Genomic DNA, 19,376 nt, shown 5'->3' with positions numbered 1-19,376 from the left:
TAAAAATTAAAAATTAAAAAAATTAAAGAGCATCAGTTAACTATGGGACAATTTCAAGCAACATAATATACAAATATAAAAAGATTATTTCTGAAACACTCCTCCAACATCAGAAATCACATATTTTTCAAGAGCAAACAGACCATTTGCCCACACAAGACCATAGTCTAGGGCCTAAAACAAGTCGTCATTAATTCAAAGGCATTCTAGTCATAAAAAGTATGTTCTCTAACAACAGTGGAACTAAATTAAAAATCATTGAGAAAGATCCCTGGAAATTCCTCAAATATTTAAATAATAATAACATACTTCTTAATAATTAATGGGTTAAATGGAAAGATAAATTAGAAAGTATTTTAACTGAAAAAAAAACAATTTTGAAACTACATATCAGAAAGCAATATTAATGGGAAAATGTACAGAAGTCTGTACAGGTTCTAGAGGTGTGACCAAAGACATTTAGACCCAGAATTCTCAAGTCTTTCAGTAGGATGTGTCCCTTTGGAATGCAGATTTTTTTTGCTTTGGATACATATGTGGCCAAAAGACCAGAGGAGATCATTTTATAGTGCAGACTCTGGGCAGGAGCTCCATTTGCCTGGGTGTAAGGGAAACACTCAGAACATACATAAGTCTCTCCCATTTCAAAACAAAAAAACTTTCTTCATTCTATGTACCCAATTATCCTCTATTATTTATCCAAACTTTTTGAAATTATAGTCTAAACTCAATCTACTCTACTTCTGCACCACCATCAGCCTTTCTCATTTATTTCTTGAAATCTGCCTTTAACTTCCACCAGTCTTAAGTTCTTCCATGCAGACCAACGATAGCTTCCTGATTCTCCAATGACATAAAGACTCTTAAGATAGTATCTTACTTTGCATTGCTGGCATGTTTCACAGGGTTGATCATGCCCTGCTCACATTCTCCCCTACCTTGGCATCCATGATAGCCAAGGTTCTTGGTTCCTATCTTTCTTTTCCTCTCTGCCCTTTTTATTCTCCCCAAGAACACTTTGCTTTATGTAGTAGCCCTTTGAATGTTATCAATACCTAGGCTTCCATTCCTAGCCTTGACATCAAGAGATCTCTCTTTGTGAAGTTACACACATCCTTAGTTTTAATTATGATTAGTATAGTATATGCACACATTTCTTACTTGGAAGACTTTAGTATATCTTTAGAGCTATTTCTGTTTCCAATCTCATGGGGTTTCTTTTCTAATCTCTTTTCCATGCTGCAGCTTTTATGATTTTTCTAAAATGTTCATTTGCTATTAAAACATTTAATACTTCTCTACTACCATCAGGGTAATTACTACTTCCAAGCCATGGTGGACAGGTGAATTTTCTTTCAGTTCTTGCCTACTTTTCCAGCTTCACTTGTCACCACTCACCTGCGTACTATGCATAACATCTCTCACCTAAAATATTCACCCATCCTTCTGCCTACAATGCCTGTTTTACAGTTTATTAACTACACAGTTTCTCAACCTTTATGCTTCTGTTCAGCATTCCTTAAATTTTGTTGTATGAGTACTACCCATTCTATGCCACATACAGATTTAAAAAATAGTAATAGTAATGGCAACTACCTCTTATTGAGTGCTTATCATGCAGCTCATCTAATTACTACAACCACCCTATGAGATAGATAATAGCACTCTTACCCATATTCTATACTATTGAAAGTGGATTGTATTAGTCTATTTTGTGTTGCCATAAAAGAATACCTAAGGCTGGGTATTTATAAAGAAAAGAAGTTTATTTAGTTCACAGTTCTGCAAGATATGCAAGAAGGGTAGCATCAGCAACTGCTTCTGGTGAGGGCCTCAGGAAACTTCCAGTCATCATGAAAGATGGAGAGCAGGATGTCACATGATGAGAGATGGAGCAAGAGAGAGAGATGGAGGTGTCAGGCCTCTTTAACAATCAGATTTCCTGGTAACTGATAGAGCAAGGGCTCACTCATTTCTACAAGGACTGCAACAACCTGTGATGAGGTATCCACCCACATGACCCAAACACCTCCCACACTGGGGATCAAATTTTAACATAAGAGTTGGAGGGGATGAATATCCAAACTATATCACAGGCTTAGAAAGTTTAATGACTTACATACAGCTAAAAATACAAAAGTCAAGATTTCAACTCAAGGCTCTCTGACTCCTAAGCCTGATCTCACCAACTTCTTAAAATTCTTTCCTTAGTCCTTCCATCACATAAAGCATATTTTTATAATAGATATGATTAGAGTGTAATTGAAATACTTCATTATTATCTCTACTTCACTGAATTAAGGGGATCTTGAAAGCAAGGATTTTCTGTCAAGATAAGCTAAGTTAAGCCCCAATAAAACCACTAAAATCTCAGTAGTTTAATACTCTCATCCTACTTTTCCAACATTGGCCAGGAGAATAGCTGTGTTTATTGCGGTTGCTCAGAGACTCAGGCTCCCTCTTGACATATGCTTCCATGGCAGGGACGTGAAAGGCCTGAAGAGTCAGGCACAAGCAATTAAATTTTAACAAGCAAGTAACAAATTCATATCTAATGGTAAGGAGATGGACAAATCCAATTTAATAATACCATCCACTTATAAACAGAAAATGAGAATATTGTGAATAGCTCTAATGAGTATCACAAATTTTGGTTTTTTATATTCATTTCCTCTGTGACTTGCACAGTTTTAGTGCAAAGTAGCAGTTGACTCAATAAGTACAAATTTGTTGAATGAATAAATGAGTGAATGCCTTTCCAGAATCCAGAGATATGTGGGGCTGAAAGACTAGGGGAAGTTGGGGGAGTTGAAGCTAAATCATCTGAGTAACTTTCCCTAAAAAAAGAAGTATGATACGCAAAGCAGTATCCATCCAGATAACAAAGGGAAGTATTTCTCAAGAGAGTTTGCCCTTATTTTTTTAGAAAACAAGTATTGTAAGATTTCTTAAGAGAAGCTTGAGGGGAATTTATCCTTAGTCTGAGTTTACTAAGCTGGTAGAATTTATTAGAATTGGCCCTTGGCATGTGTCCCTCAATTTCTGAAGGAAGTTTAGGATAAATTTGTTTTACACCTCAATATCATATTGAGTAAAGAGTAATAAACTGTCAAGAAACCTGCCTAATTTGAACTCACCCTGTAAATGCCTATGAAACTTGAGAGGGTTGTTTGCCCTCTTAGTCTCACTATTTCTTCATTTTTAAAATACAATAATTAAGCTGGGTGTGATATCACAAGCCTGTGGTCCCGGCTACTCAAGAAGCTGAGGCAGGAGGATCATTAGAGCCTGGGAGGTTGAGGCCGCAGTGAGCTGTGATCATGCCACTGCACTCCATCCTGGGTGATGGAGCGAGACCCTATCTCAATAATAAATAAATAAATTAATTAATCTATAAAATTATTTTCAGATTCAATATTTCTTTTTTTAATCTTCTGATTTTCTAATTGTGGAGTATAAAATGCTTGTATTGAGCATTAAACAAAAACCTCAAATATATATTTCACATGATCTTGCCATTTTCTTTACTATAATTTATATGACCAAAAATAAGATAAATTTCTTTTTCCCAAAATGACACCTCAAAAAATGAGTTAGTTTAAAATCAATTTTTTCAAAGGGTGCATTCTCAATTCCTTTGTCTTGAGTAGCATTTCAGGGATTGAACAAACACATTAGCCCAAAATTGCCTTCACCAATGTGAGTTTTATGTCTGCATGTATTCAGATAGATAGATAGATAGATAGATGAGAGAGAGAGTTAACATGAACTCACTAACAATAAAACATTTAGTAAAAACTAAAACATTTTTATCATTTTAGTTTACATGACTAAAACAGTAAAAAAATGGAATTACAAAAATTAGCATATATTTAATAGTGATTCCTGGAGTCTGACCACACAATATTCAACTGTTGGCTACTGTGGTAAACAAGATTCCTTTAAAAGCAATATGATAAATGGTTGTATTGTGGAGATTAACAAAAATAATAAACGTTTTAATGCTATGTAAATGGATACTTATGGCTTGGGACAAAATTTCCAGTAACAGCATCACAAAATTATAAATGATGAACTCTGAAAATCTGGTGACTTAAAAGAATGTTTCCTTTGATGAAAAACCAATGTTTCATGGAATATGGAATGTTTTAATATTAAAGTTTCAACATAAATTTGATATGAAAATCTGTGGTATTAAATACATCTTTGTAGCTAAATAAATTGGCTTTCTCATAGGAAAATGGGGAGTTATCTTACATTTAGTGTTGCTTTGTGTTGGACATAAAAGATTTAATAGATCATAATATTTGGCATGGGAAATGACTACATATTGTTAAGTGAAATTTTTTATTAGACAGAATACGGTGTGACATCATTCTTGTAAAAATGTCTACCTACACGAAGTTACATCTTGGTAAGATGTTCACCAACATATTGACTATGGTTATCACTAGATAGTGGGATGGGATCAAGGATAACTTTTTTGTTTTGGGCTTTTGCCTCTGTCTGAATTTTCTACAATATATATTATAATAATTTTGAATTTAGGAAAAAAGAAATTAACATCGTCTTTGAAGCCATGTCTACTTCATACCTCATTATTTGATCTACAAAAACAGATGTATTTATCTAGCAAGCTGTCATTCATTTGTAGCAGTCCTCTCTGGTATATTATTTTTAATTTCCATCTCTAGTCTATACTTTTTAATATGAATGAGGTTTTCTCTCTCCGAATTTGTTATTAAAGGATAAGAAAAATTATGTATTTATTATATATGTTCAAGTAATAAAATACATTTAGTGAGGCAAGCGAATCCAGTGATGAGTATTTCTTCATTTTCTAATATTAGAGAATTAACTCAGTTTTAGTCCTTGCCTCATTTCTAATTCATCAGTGTTAAAGGTGCTCTTAGTCCTCAAATGAGAATCCAGAATTCTGTGTTGAGGATTAGCAGGAAAAAGTTTCAAATTACATTGTCTATCTTGCTCTTCTGCCTGACAGAAAATCAAGCTCAGCTCTCTTCTTTGGATCCTAAAAATGTGAGTGTGCTTGTCTACTGGGGGTGAGAGTTGGGAAAGTGAAGTACAGTGACCAACAGATCACGGGAGCGTAGAGACTTCTAGCAGCAGCAGCCCTCTATAGTAAAGAAACATACTGACAAGGGCTGTCTGGATATGTCTTCTGTTTTGAAATCTGTAGCTTTACCTTTTCACTCAGTGCCCTTTATGGTTTCTTTATGTTTATTTTGGTTATTTGTTGTAATTTGTCCCTTAAAGATGAAAGGTGAAAGATAGTCTGATACGCTTCTCTTTCAACATCTGGTGTTTACTACAGCTCTGTGAAGCTGTTTTTTTTTTTTTTTCATCATCTTTGAATTTAGTGTATTTGTTCCCTTAAGACTAACAATTGCACAGACAGTGCAATAAAATAAGCTTCTCATTTTCCTTATTTTCTCTTTTGCCCCTCTCATCTTTTCACCCCCTTCCCATCCCAATAAACAAGAACACAGTCCTAGCAATGAATTCCTCAATGAAGGCATGCTAATTAAGCAACCAGATTATACTTATGGTTGAGCCACTCTACAAAAAAGCTTTCCTTCACAAGGAGATTAAGTCTTCATGAGGGGTTAAAACCAGTTTAGGAAACAATTAAGGTATAAACTAAAACTGAATTGGTAACTCAGAGAAAGGGAAAAATGAAAAAGAAGAAAGCACCATGGAGAATCTGGCCTTTCAAGAAAGGAAATGAGTTTCATGAGAAAGGGACAGTTACCAGAATGTCCTTGGCTGAAGAAAGAGCATGGGGAGAGGGTAAACGTACATGTATTGGGATGGAGTGAACAATTCTGCCTAGAAAAGGCTGTGTTTAGATACTGAAAATGAAAGCACTTGATGAAAGGAAAATCATATTATTCATTTTATTGAGCAGTGGTGACAAGAAGGTGCATAGGGGTTATGGATGATCCTGAAGACCAGAAACAAAAGTGCAGCCTTGTATAATAAACTTGAACTACCAAAGTATTGTAAGAAGTCATGCATCAAATTAAATTGCCATTTTCTGCTCAACATCACTAATCATCAGGGAAATGCAAATTAAAACCACAATGAGATACCACTTTACTCCTGCAAGAATGGCTATAATTTAAAACACACACACAAAAAAAATAGATGTTGGCATGGATGTGGTGAAAAGAGAACATTTTGACACTTCTGGTCGAAACATGAATTAGTAAACCAGTATGGAAAACAGTATGGAGACTCATTAAAGAGTAAGAGTAAATTTACCATTCAATTCAGCAATCCCACTACTGGGCAACTACCCCCCAAAAAAGAAGTCATTATATGAAAATGATACATGCACACACATGTTTATAGCAGCTCAATTTGCAATTGCAAGAATTATGGAACTAACCTAAATGCCCATCAACCAATGAATGGATAAAGAAAATCCAGTATATATACACCATAGAATATTATTCAGCCATAAAAAAAGAATGAAATAATGTCTTTTGCGGAAACTTGGATGGAACTGGAAGCCGTTATTCTAAGCGAAGTAAATCAAGAATGGAAAACCAAATGCCATATGTTCTCACTTATAAGTGGGAGCTAAGCTGTGAAGACACAAAGACATACAGAGCAATATAGTGGACTGTGGAGACTCAGGAGGGCAAGTTGGGAGTGGGGAGAAGGACAAAAGACAACATATTGAGTACAGTGCACACTTCTTGGGTGAGGGGTGCACTAAAATCTCAGAACTCACCACTAAAGAACTCATCCGTGTAACCAAAAACCACCTGCACCCCCAAAACTATTGAAATAAAAAGGCAAAAAAATAAAATTATTATTTGTATTAGATTGGCAATGAACTGCAAAAAGAATGGAAAGGGGGAGAGAAACATCAAGAAAACTTGGAAAATCGATGCAGTAATCTGGGTTTGAAGAAATAGAGCCTGGATTAGGGTGGTAATGATAATGAAGCAAAAAGAGTATCTCAATAAAACAATTCAGGAATAAAAATAATAATGGTGACATATTGGGAAAGGGCAGAAAGAAAAAAGCATAAAAGAGTTGGATATATCCACAAGCATAAAAGGACTGTGGTACAAGTCACAGCAATAGAAACATTGAGATGGGGCTCATTTCACAGGATTTGTACTTGTCCATATTCTTCTTACTATTTTTTGATTCTCTAAGTAGCTGACAGCTAGTAAAAAGGACTTTGTTGTACTGACTTGAATGTGATGCCCAAAAAAGGGCTTTTCTGGCCCCTTACTGATTAAGAGAGTGTTTACACAAAAGAATACAAAAGGGTTTTCAGGAAACTCTAAAATGGTATTTTCCAATACAGAGAGCTGAATGTTCTCACTACTCTTTAGTTATATCTGTTAAGTCAAATGTTAGCTTTTCTGTCTTACTTAGATGACATTTAGATTTATCATATGTTTCACTTAACTTAGAATAAAAAACAAATATACATATTTTCTATAGTGTCTTCTGGATTACCTGTACATCCTCTGAGTTTTGACAGCCCTTTTGAAGTCTAAGTAGAATAGGCAATACACTGTGTTCACTGATACCGTTTTGAAACTGTCTGACCCATTATTACATAAAGATGAGTGTCTCACTTGATAAAGCCTTAGAGTAACACAATTTGTTACACCATAATTAAAGATGGACACATCTGTTCTATTTTAATTCAAACCCCTTTGAACATAATTACATAAAGCTGCAAGAGCAGAAATTCTCAGTCTTAGATATTTACAATAAAAAAAATCATTCTGTCTACAGAAACTACATGGTCAGAGGACAATTTGTAAAACGAAGTCAAATAGATGTCTCTCAGTCTGTATCAAAGCATGAAATAAAGCGAAGGCCCCAGATTAAAGTACTGTCCTCATATAAAACCTGTAATTAGTTAAGGAAACCCAGGTGAAAGAAAGTCTTTATAGAAAGCATTAGCATTCCATCTTTGTGGAGAGGTACTATTTCTTTATATTCTCTTAGCCCATAGAGAGATAAAAGAGGAACAAAATACTAAGAATAAAGGGAAAAACAAATACAGGAGATACTCAACATGTATCTCCTGTATTTCAACTTCCTAATAAACTCTGTATTTCAACTTCCTAATAAATTCTAAATTTTCAGTCACATTAAATGGATAGAAGATATACAAAACAGTAAATCATCTTGAAAAGGTCTTTATATCCAAAATACAGGTATACCTTGGAGACACTGCCTATTTTGTTCCTGACCACTGCAACAAAGCAAATATTACAATAAAGTTAGTCAAAATAATGTTTTGGTTTCTCAGTACATACAAAAATTATGTTTACACTGTAGTCTATTAATTGTGCAATAGCATTATGTCTAGAAAAGTGTACATACTTTCATCTAAAACACTTTATTGCTAAAAAATGCTAACAATCATCTGAGCATTCCATGAATGGGAATGTTTTTGCTGATGGAGGCTCTTGCCTCAATGTGAATGGCTGCTGACTGATCAGGGTAATGGTTGCTGAAGTTTGGGATGACTGGCAATTCCTTAAATAAGGCAAACAGTAACGTTTGTTGCATTGATTTCATGAAAGACTTCTCTGTAGCATGCAGTGTTGTTTGATAGCATTTTACCCACATTAGAACTTCTTCCAAAATTAAAATGAATCCTCTCAAACCCTGCTACTGCTTTATCAACTAAGTTAATGTAATATTCTAAATCCTTCATTGTCCTTTCAGCCATGTTCCTAGCATCTTCACCAGGAGTAGACAAGAAACCACTTTCTTTGCTCATCCATAAGAAGCAACTCCTCACCCATTCAAGTTTTATAATGAAATTGCAGCAATTCAGTCATATCTTCAGGCTCCATTTCTATTCTAGTTTCTTGCTATTTCCACTACGTCTGCAATTACTTCTTCCACTGAAGTCTTGAATTTCTCAATGCGGGTTGGAATCAACTCTTTCCATTTCCTGTTAATAGTGATATCTGACCTCTTTCCATAAATCATGAATGTTCTCAATGACATCTAGAATGATGAATCCTTTCAAAAAGGTTTTTAATTTAACTTTCCTAGACCCACCAGAGGAATCAATATCTATGGCAGCTATAGCCTCACAAAATATATTCCTTAAAAAATAAAATTACTCCTTAATCTATGTGCTGCAGAATGGATGTTGTGTAAGCAGCCTTAACAACATTAATCTCCTTGTACAGTTCCATCAGAGCTCCTGAGTGACCAGATGCATTGTTAATAAATGGTAATATTTTCAAACATTTTGAAAATATTGTGAAAAATATCGAAATTTTTTTCTGAGCTGTAGTTCTCAACATTGGGATTAAAATATTCAATAAATCACCCTGTAAACAGATTGTTGTCATCCAGTTCTTTGTTGTTCCATTTCTAGTGCACAGGAGGAGTACATTTAGCATAATTATTAAGGGCTCTACAATTTTTGAAATGGTAAAGGAGCCCTGGCTTCACCGAAGGTCACCAGCTGCATTCACCTCTAACAAGAGTCAGCCTGTCCTTTGAAGCTTTGAAGCCAGACATTGACTTCTCCTTTGTAGATATGAAAGCCCTGGATGGATTATTTTTCCACTATGAAGCTGTTTCATTTACATTGAAAATCTGTTTAGTGTAGCCACATTCATCAGTGATCTTAGCCAGATCTAGAAAACTTGCTGCAGCTTCTCCATTGACACTTGCTGCTTAGCCTTGCACTTTCATGTTATGGAGATGGCTTCTTTCCTTGAATCTTATAACCAACCTCTTCTAGCTTTCAACTTTTCTTCTGCAGCTTCCTCACCTCTTCCAGTCTTCGTAGAATTGAAGAGAGTTAGAAGCCTTGCTCTGGATTTGGCTTTGGCTTGAGGGAATGTTGTCTATCCAGACCACCAAATTTTTCTCCATATCAGCAATAAGGCTGTTTCACTTTATTATTTGTGTAGGCATTGGAGTATCACTTTTAATTTCCTTCAAGAACCTGTTGTTTGCATTCTCCAGTTGGCTGTTTGCTGCAAGAGGCCTAACTTTCAACCTGCCTCAGCTTTCAACATACCTTTCTCTCTAAACTTAATCATGTTTAGTTTTTTATTTAAAGTGAGAGACGTGCAGCTCTTCCTTTCATTTGAACACTTTAGAGGTCATTGTAGGGCTATTAAATGACCTTATTTCAACAATATTCTGTCTTGGGGAATAGGGAGATCTAAAGAAAAAGAGAGAGACGGGGGAATGGCCAGTTGATGGAGAAGTCAAGAACACATACAACATTTATCTAGCTCACTGTCTTATGTGAGTGCAGTTTGTGGCATCCCAAAACAATTATAACAGTAACATCAAAGAGGCCTAATCACAGATCACCAGGACATATAATAATAATGGAAAAGTTTGAAATGTTGTGAGAATTACCAAAGTGCCACACAGTGGCATGAAGTGAGCATGTGGTGACAAAAAAATGGCACTGATAGACTTCTCAATGCTGAGTTGCCACAAACCTTCAATTTATAAAAATGTAATATCTGTGAAGGTCAGTAAAGCAAAGCACAATAAACGAGGTATGCCTGTAATTTTTAGATTAATAATAATCAAATGTATAATTAAAGAAAGCAGAGGTAAAGGAAACCCTGTGATTTTAGAATGAATTCTGAGAATTTAATAACATGAATTAAGTGGCAAGCCATGTACACAAATATCCCTGAAATGTAGGTTGTTCATCTGTTTTATTTAAGTTTCCATATCCTGAAGATGGCTTAATGAGGGGATGCAATCAGGATTAGCTAAGCAGTGAGAACTTGGAGAGATCAGGGTGGCAGTTAGATTTATATAAATATTTGCAGAGACTGGGAAGAGCAGATGCTCATATAATCCAGACAATGTGTGTGCACTTGATTTTAAAATAAAAAACAGTTGAAAGCCAAAATATAATTAATCAGAGGAAATGCTTTAATCAACATCTTCCAAATCCTTAAGCACTGCTGAAAAGATTAAAGAAACATAAAAGAAATTAAAACATGATATTCAAAAGGAAACCAGAATTAGTCTATTTCTGGCATTTTTCTTTTATTTCAGATGTGGGATGGAGTACACAATTAATTTGCATTTCCAATTGCTGTCAACTAGTGAAATTTCCTGGGTGTTTAAGGTACTAAATAAATTACCTGAGACTTACTGTATAATTTACAATGTGGTAGTGATATCTGTCCCTTTATTATTAGTTTATTACAAGAAATATGTACACTTGCCCTTATTTCCTGTAGTTCTAAACAGAGATCCTTCCAATGGAATGGGAGATAGCAAATTTAAATGACTGTCAGTTTTATATTAATAGGTTAACTACATAGACTTTTAAAAAGTTGCATATCAAGAAGAAATTGGTACATCAAATCCATATAGTTATCCAATTTCTATCATGTAAACTCAAAATAAGAGCAATTAGCTTTGAACTCTGTCTGGGGCTCAGTTCTTCTAAAGTCAATAGCTCTTGCTATTATTTCTGTTGTTTTCTCCCAATATTTGATGAGCTTCTCAATATGAACCTGTAGTTATTACTAAAGTTCAGAGAATAACAATATAAATGGAAAATTTTAAAACAATATATGGAGGAAATAAAAGACACATGCCTTCATTGCAAGTCTCAAAAAATATAAACATTTAAAGCTCAAAGCATTCATTTTTTTCTAAAAAGAAAATTTTGTTGGTAATGGAAACGACCACATATGTCTCGCCAGAGTATTATTAACAGTTTGTAAAAGGAAGGTGAGCCTCTACAGATAGTTAACAGCTTGCTACTCTGTTAATTTCAAGAATATCTTTAAGTAGAATGGGAGCCTGTTTGCAATTTCTGGCAGAAATCTTATCAGCATCTACTAAAATTCTACCACAAAGCTTTTAGCACTAAAATCTTCGAAAGTTTATTCCTGCAAAAACATTGTAGAAATATTCTTATTTAAATGATAGGTGTCAGAATTTCTCATTATGTGCCATCCTATAAATAAATCTTAAGAGTAGGGAAAACTATTTGAATAACCTAGATGATTTATTGTGAAATATTGATTGAAAAATAAAAGCAGCTATGTGGCATTTTTTTGTGTTCTACCATAATCAAGTTAACTTTGAAGAGCACATTGCACTAATTTGCTTATATATTAACGGTTTGATATTTTCTGCTAATAAGAGAAACAAATCTGGATTTAAATGAATGAAAGACATACAGATTTTTGTGTCAGTCTCCCAACGACTTTCGTTTAGTGATTTATGTGCAATGGCCCTTTGATCCCCATATCACTAACCTTATGTACTTCATTTATAATAAGTTTACTACTATTAAAATAATTTATATTTTATTATCAGAAAATAATTCTGAAAAGTAGCCCTGTTTGATTCCTATACCAATGTCATTCTTTATCAAATGGCATTGTGTTACTCAAATTAGTGACTTTCACATAACAAGATAACTAATGACTCATAACCACGCCTAGTAATAATGCTGAATAAGAATATGGCCATTTCTGTCAACAGACTCACTGGAGTGATAAGGAGCAAAGACTAGTCATAAGAATGCTCCCTTGTTTCTGTCTCCTTTTTCTCAGTTCTTATCACTGTACCACAAAAAGGGACATAGTGTTTAATTATTATGGTTGTTGAATACCATTATCACCATCTTACCAAGCTCATCACTTGTCAAAAGGAAATGAAAAATTAAGTTCTGTTGGCGACTCTGAGACAGGGACACAATATCTGGAGATCTGAACATCATCTCTGCCATTATGTTGCTTTGTACTCTTCTCCTTGGGCCATTTCTGCAAGATGAAGGGGTTGGTTAAGGGATACGCACTCCAAGGCACTTGTGTTCTGGGCATTGTCAGCAGCAACCCATGGCGTAAATGTAACCATATATGAAAATGGCTCATGAATCTGGAAATATGCTGTCCTGGATTATGTCTCCCACCCTTAGGTGGCTATTTAAGTGTAAGAATTAAGAAATTAATAGTAAATATTTAAAATTCAGTTTCTCAGTAATACAAGCCAAATAGCAAGTGCTCATAGCCCCATGTGGCTATTGGCTACCAAGAAAAGAGAAAATTCTACATAAGTAACTATGCTATGTGTATTATTTTCTGGAAGCAGAGGTAATACACACGAAAATTATCAACCTACAAAAGTATTAATTTGTTTCCAAGGAGTAATGGAGGTGGTAGAGTCATGTATATACAGTTTTGCATTTTGGGTTTTTTTTTTAACCTTGCTCAGATCCTTTTATTTTTTTTTCTGACAATAGAGACATGTGCAAATCCCTTGCTTTCTTTTTGACAAAAAAAGTTCTGAGTATTGCTAAAAGAAAACTTCAGCTGAATTACATTTAAAGGAGTTTAATTGACCAATAAATGATCCGTTAATCGGGCAGACCTCAGAATCACAACAGATTCAAGAGAGACACCAGCAACAGCCACATGGTGGGAGAAGATTTATGGACAGCAAAAGGAAAGTGACCTACAGAAAATGGAAGTGAGACACAGAAACAGATGGATTGGTTACAGCTCAGCATTTGCCTTATTTGAACATGGTTCAAACAGCTGGCTACATTTTATTGGCCAAAACTCAGTGACTGGCACAGGTGTGGGCCATGATAGGTTTACACCCCGACTTGTTATAATTCACGATGTACAGAAAAGCTTTTAGGCCAAACTTAATATGTAAGGAGGCAGCTTTAGGCTAACTTTGATGTAACAGAATATATGAGTTCCTGAATTCTGAAGCATTTCTTAATAGTCATACCGAACTCTGAAGGCATATACCTATACAATATTGTAGCAAAGATTTGTTTTGAATATTATTTACTATACCAGACTACTTGCTAACACTAAAAAAAGACATACACACATACAAATAAAAACCATCAAACAAAAACACTTAAAAAAATTTATACCAGTATATATGTCAGCAATCTGGGAATGATCCATTTCATGACTTAGATTTAATAATACCTATTGACATTTAATTTTCTATAATCCTCTGCTTATCAAGAGACAAAACACTAAGTAAAAACACATCAATATATGAGTGATTATAGACCATCACCATTGTTTTCAAACATACCAAAATGTATACATTCAAATACATTTTGACTTTCTCAACTAGTTACTTTTCAGAAAAATGAACTCCCTTCAGATTCTCCAAAAGTTTATTTTAAATAGCATTAATGTTATCAGATATTAATACTTCAGGAGCATAATTTTGTGTCTGAAAATAGTTCAAGGTCATCTAAAGCCAAATCTGGATCATAATTCTGGATACAATCAAAGTGACACTAAAAGTAGTAAGACTTTTTTTTTCCTGTGGGAATAATAATGAGATAGCATTTATTGAGTATCCATGAACTATCAAGAAATGTTTACTGTTTAACATAATTATTCTTGTCTTCATCATTATTTTCCGTCTTACAGATGAGGAAACAGCTGCTCACAGAAGTCTCATAACTTACCTAAAGTTACATGTCAGGCACATTTTAGAACAAGAATTCATACACAGAAATATCTAGCTAGTCTAAATCTAGGATGCTAAGGTTAATTCTCAATGAGACATTTTAAAATTCACTTCTTGTATATAATCATTTTTACCTTTACAATTTCTATTATAAAAATGCATATATTAATAATGATTCAGGTCAATATTGATTATACATTTTATGATTTTGGTTTTTGAAAGAAAATAGCCCCTGAACCTAATTATTCCTCCAGATATATCTTGATTATTTTTTATATAGAATAGCAATAAAACCCTAAAATGAAAATAAAAGTCTTCAAATACTTATAAATTCAATTATTTTGTAACATTTTCATATTATTTCACATAAAAACTTGAATTTTAATTGAAAAGTAAATATGCATTTGCATAAATTTGAAACGTGGAAAAAATATGAACCATAATTTGGATGCATATGTTTTAGTACGTTTACAAAAGACTAACAAAATTTGACATAAAATAATATTTGTTCAGGTCTGGAACACAAACATTGATTCTAATGTATTTGTTTATGAAGTTGGAATACAGCTTTAAAATATGACTTAGAATGGTTATCTCACATGCAGTTCAGTAAGACAAAGGCTCATATAAATATCATGTACCATTGAACACTATCAATTAAGTATGTAAACCCAAGATAAAGCTGTTCAGGTGGCATACCAGACTAAGTGGAATTATTACAGACAGTTTGTATCAATTAAGAAAGTTCAAGCAGTTATTTAAATACTTGAGGCTATTCATTAGCCCTTAAAGCTCAAAGAAATCACCGAAGTGTAATTATATCCAGCCTAGTGATTGGCACTTAAGTTTATAAGAGGTTAAGAAAGCCCCACAGGTCATGATTGAACAAATAGCTCCCGATCACAGCACCAGTGATATCTTAGAGGAACACAATGACAGGGGAGAGATCTTGGTACTAAAGAATACGCAGTTTCTGAAAAGTGAGGAATTTTAATTAACTATTATTTGAGAAACTTACCAGTGAATTAGCATAAAATATATCATTACGAATAATTCAGTTCATCTCTAACACCATGTACATAAACTACAGGCAATTTTTTAAAAATTTTAAGTGCTATAAATCCTAAATTCAATCACAGAAGCAGTGCTAACAAGTACATTCCTTCTTGGAGGTTTCCTTTCTCTAGATGTGTCTTAACCAATTTAATCATGCTCCTAAATACTACCTCATGGCAGGCAATTAAGACTCTGTAAGACTCAGAATATACACCTCCGTACCCATTTCTTTTGAAAAAAGGAAAGAAAATTACTTAGCTATAAGCATACTCTCAACGAGTCATAATCACAATGACTCTAAACATTTTAAACCCAAGCTCTTTCTTGGTACGTATAGAAAATATTTTATCCAGGAAGTTTAAAGTCATTCCGTGTCCTTGCAAATAGGCAACTGTACATCCAGTTCTTAAGGACCAATGCATATCTAAAAACATTAGCTTTACAATTTTAGATAGGTAGAAAATTGTGAATGGAGACAGTTATAATAATGACCCAGAAGAACAACAAAGAAAAGAAAACAAAAACTACTTCAATAGGTCTTAAAAAGGTGTCTCTCCACTTGACACAACCATAAGTTCTCACCCCCATAATTGCTGCTCTGGTTAACATTTTTTCACACAAAAATTATATGGTTTGCCAATGTTCAAAGATTTACAAAGAGTACTTATTAAATCTATGCTGAAAATAATTTAACTTTGAATGATTCCGAATTTTCTTCAGAATTCTTTTCCTGTCCCAAGTGTCATCATTACATACATACACCAGTTATCACTGAACAATCTTGTAGTTACAGAATGCATTGGAAATGGACTTTTCCTGTACATACCTTAAAATATATGTGAGTGCTGGGTATAAAGCTTAAAGAAAAGAAATCAACATATCAAAGAGGTATCTGCACTCCCATGTTTATTACAGCACTACTCACAATAGCCAAGGTATGGAAACAACCTATGTGTTCATCAGTGGACAAATAGATCAAGAAAATGTGGCACATATACACAATGGAATGTTATTCAGCCATAAAAAGGAATGAAGTCATGTCGTTTGCAACATGGATAGAACTGGAGGACATTATGTTAAGTGAAATTAGTCAGGCACAGAAAGATATTATCACACAAATATGGGAGCTAAAAAAAAAAATGAACTCATGAAGATGGAGTGGAATGATGGTTACCAGAGGCTGGGAAGGGTAATGGGAACTGGGGGATAAAGTGAGGATTGCTAATGGGTACGAAAATGCAGTCAATAGAAGAAATAAGATCTAGTGTTCTATAGCACAATAGAATGACTATAGTTAACACTAATTTAATGTGTATTTTTAAATAATTGAAAGAGTGGAATTAGAATGTTCTAAAATAATAATAATGGTTTGAGATGATGGCTACCCCAATTACCCTGGTTTGAACATTACACATTGTATGCCTGTATCTAAACATCACATGTACCGCATACATACAGGCAACTATTATGTACCCATAATAATATATTTTAAAAATTAAATTAAAAAAATAAATAAAACATAACTGGGAATAAATCTGCTTTTAGTTTATTTAAGGCCACCTCTTAATAGCAGATATCTGAACAAAAGTTTATTCACTGACATTTTTTAGATGTTGGGTTTACAGGTTAACAAGACTTCAGCATATACTGAAAAAAATAGCCCACCAATTTGCTCATACATACATATGCACACATAAGCTTATACAACACAAAAGGACTTTAGCACACTCTTGTACAGAAGCAGCCATGTAGCCAGGAACTCACCACCACACTCTAGCTGCTGAAATGTCCTTCTCATCCCCATAGCTGTAGTGATTCCTGGGTCTTCATTTAATTTTCACTGGTGAGGAAACAAATGTCTAGAGTCTCCATTAATCCATTGCCTTGATCCTTGATGACATGAGAACCTTAATAGTCTACCCTCACTGCTGGAAGATGAGGGTGTGGAGTGTGAACAAGAGGCTCTGTTTCCACTCCCATTCTGAGGCCCACTTCATAATGGGAGATGTGTTCCAGAATCTTGGGTTGGAAATTAGAATAAGTTTCACCATAGAAATAAAAATCTGAAGACCTGAAACTTCCCAGATAATCAGTAATACAATTCAGCTACTTTATACAATTTTATGAACTAACCAGAATAAACTACTTCATATAATAAAAACATTATTAGAAAAATGCATTCTGAGCTTTTTAAAACTAAAAAAATAGTTTTTGAAATAGATCCTATTCACTGTTTAAAGAATGTTCACAAATTAAAATCACAAAAGAACAAATCAGTTACTACTCTCCAAAATGATAAAATTTTACATAATTTTTAATAGACATACTTTTCAAATATTACCTTAAAAAATGACCAAGCTGCAAATAGTAAAGGCTAGGAAGCAAAGGACTTTGTGCAATATATAGGGGAAATGATAATTCAAATTACATATTTTTGTGTACAATTTTTTTATTCTAGTTCAACTGGCTGTTTTATCTTTTCTTCTACAGACCTGATAAACTGGGTAATTCTCCCTTTTTATCCTGTATTTTCACTTTTGTCTTGCTGTTTACTGGATTATGCTAACTAGCATGCTAACAAAAGAAAATCTTCTCTTGATCCTACTCTCTACATTGACTAGTACTCCATTTCATTTCTCCCTATGAAAAGTAAAACTCTTTGAGTTGCCTTTACTTACTATTTCCAATTTTTTTTCTCATTTTCTCCTAAACTCACTGCAACCAAGCTTTAAGCCACTCCACCAAAACTGTTCCTGCTGCAATTATTATTTACTTCTGCATTGCTCAATCCAATGGTCAGTGTTCTGCCCTTGGTCCAATAGCAGCATTTGACACTTTTGATCATTCTCTCCTTTTAGATACATTTTCCAGGACACCTCCCATTCTTGGTCTTTCTTTTCTCTCTGATCACGTCTACGTAATTGCTCAGTTCTTCTTCTCTATCTCCTCCCTTAGTGATCTTACCTCGTTCCATGACTTATGTTAGCACTTTAAAGACATTATTCCAAAATCTTCGGGTGTCTATGGTTTCTAATTAGAAGTCAGTGTCTTTGTGAATCATTGTTTCCCTGTAGGTAATGAGTCACTTTTCTCTTGCTGCTTTCAAGATTTTCTCTTTACCTTTGGTTTTCAAAAGTTTGACTATAATGTGATCAGGCATAGTTTGGGTTATGTTTACCTTGATCTGCGTTTGCTTAGGTCTTTGAATCTGTAATATTGAGTCTTTCACCAAATCAGAGAAATGTTCAGCCATTTTTATTTCAACTAATTTTTCTGGCTCATTCTCTTTCTGCTCTTCTGGACTCCAATTACAGTTGTGTTGGACCTTTTAATGTTAGATTCTTAAATTTCTGTTCAAATTTCTGAATCTTTATTTTCTAGCTTTCCCAGATTGGATAATTTCTTTTGATCTTTCTTAAAGTACACTGACTCTTTCCTATTTATCTCCATGCTACTGTTCAGCCTACCCATTGAATTCTTTAATTCAGATGCTGTGTTTCTTAGTTACAGAAATTTCATTTGATTCTTTTTTATGTTTTCTGTTTTTCTGTTGAGAATTTCTGTATATTCATCCATTATAGGCATCTTTAGTTTTCCTCATTGAGCACTGATATGGTTTAGCTCCAAATCTCACCTTGAGTTGTAATAATCCCCACATGTTGTGGGAAGGACCCAAGGGAGGTAACCGAATCATAAGGGTGGGTTTTTCTTGTGCTCTTCTTGTAATAGTAAATAAGTCTTATGAGATCGGATGGTTTTATAAAGGGGAGTTCCCCTGCACATACTTTCTTGCCTACTGCCATGCAAGATATGACTTCACTTTGTGGAAGCGACTTTAGAAC

The 19,376-nt window shown here is 34.1% G+C and overlaps 1 protein-coding gene across 2 annotated transcripts in view; it reads right to left on the bottom strand.

Moving 5' to 3' along the window:
• CSNKA2IP (casein kinase 2 subunit alpha' interacting protein) overlaps positions 1–17,547 on the bottom strand; it is a 134,658-nt gene extending 117,111 nt beyond the window's left edge. Inside the window, exon 1 of one of the 2 annotated variants that reach the window (XM_016941520.4) lies at positions 17,299–17,547. The gene's annotated coding sequence lies outside the window, so the exon portion shown is untranslated. The remainder of the gene's footprint in view (positions 1–17,298) is intronic. The other variant, XM_054680818.2, reaches the window with a different exon arrangement.
• Positions 17,548–19,376: the final 1,829 nt, after the last annotated feature.

Source organism: Pan troglodytes, chromosome 2 (assembly GCF_028858775.2).
Source record: "Pan troglodytes isolate AG18354 chromosome 2, NHGRI_mPanTro3-v2.0_pri, whole genome shotgun sequence".
NCBI classification, from domain to species: Eukaryota; Metazoa; Chordata; class Mammalia; order Primates; family Hominidae; genus Pan; species Pan troglodytes.
This window is presented reverse-complemented; position numbering and strand designations above follow the sequence as displayed.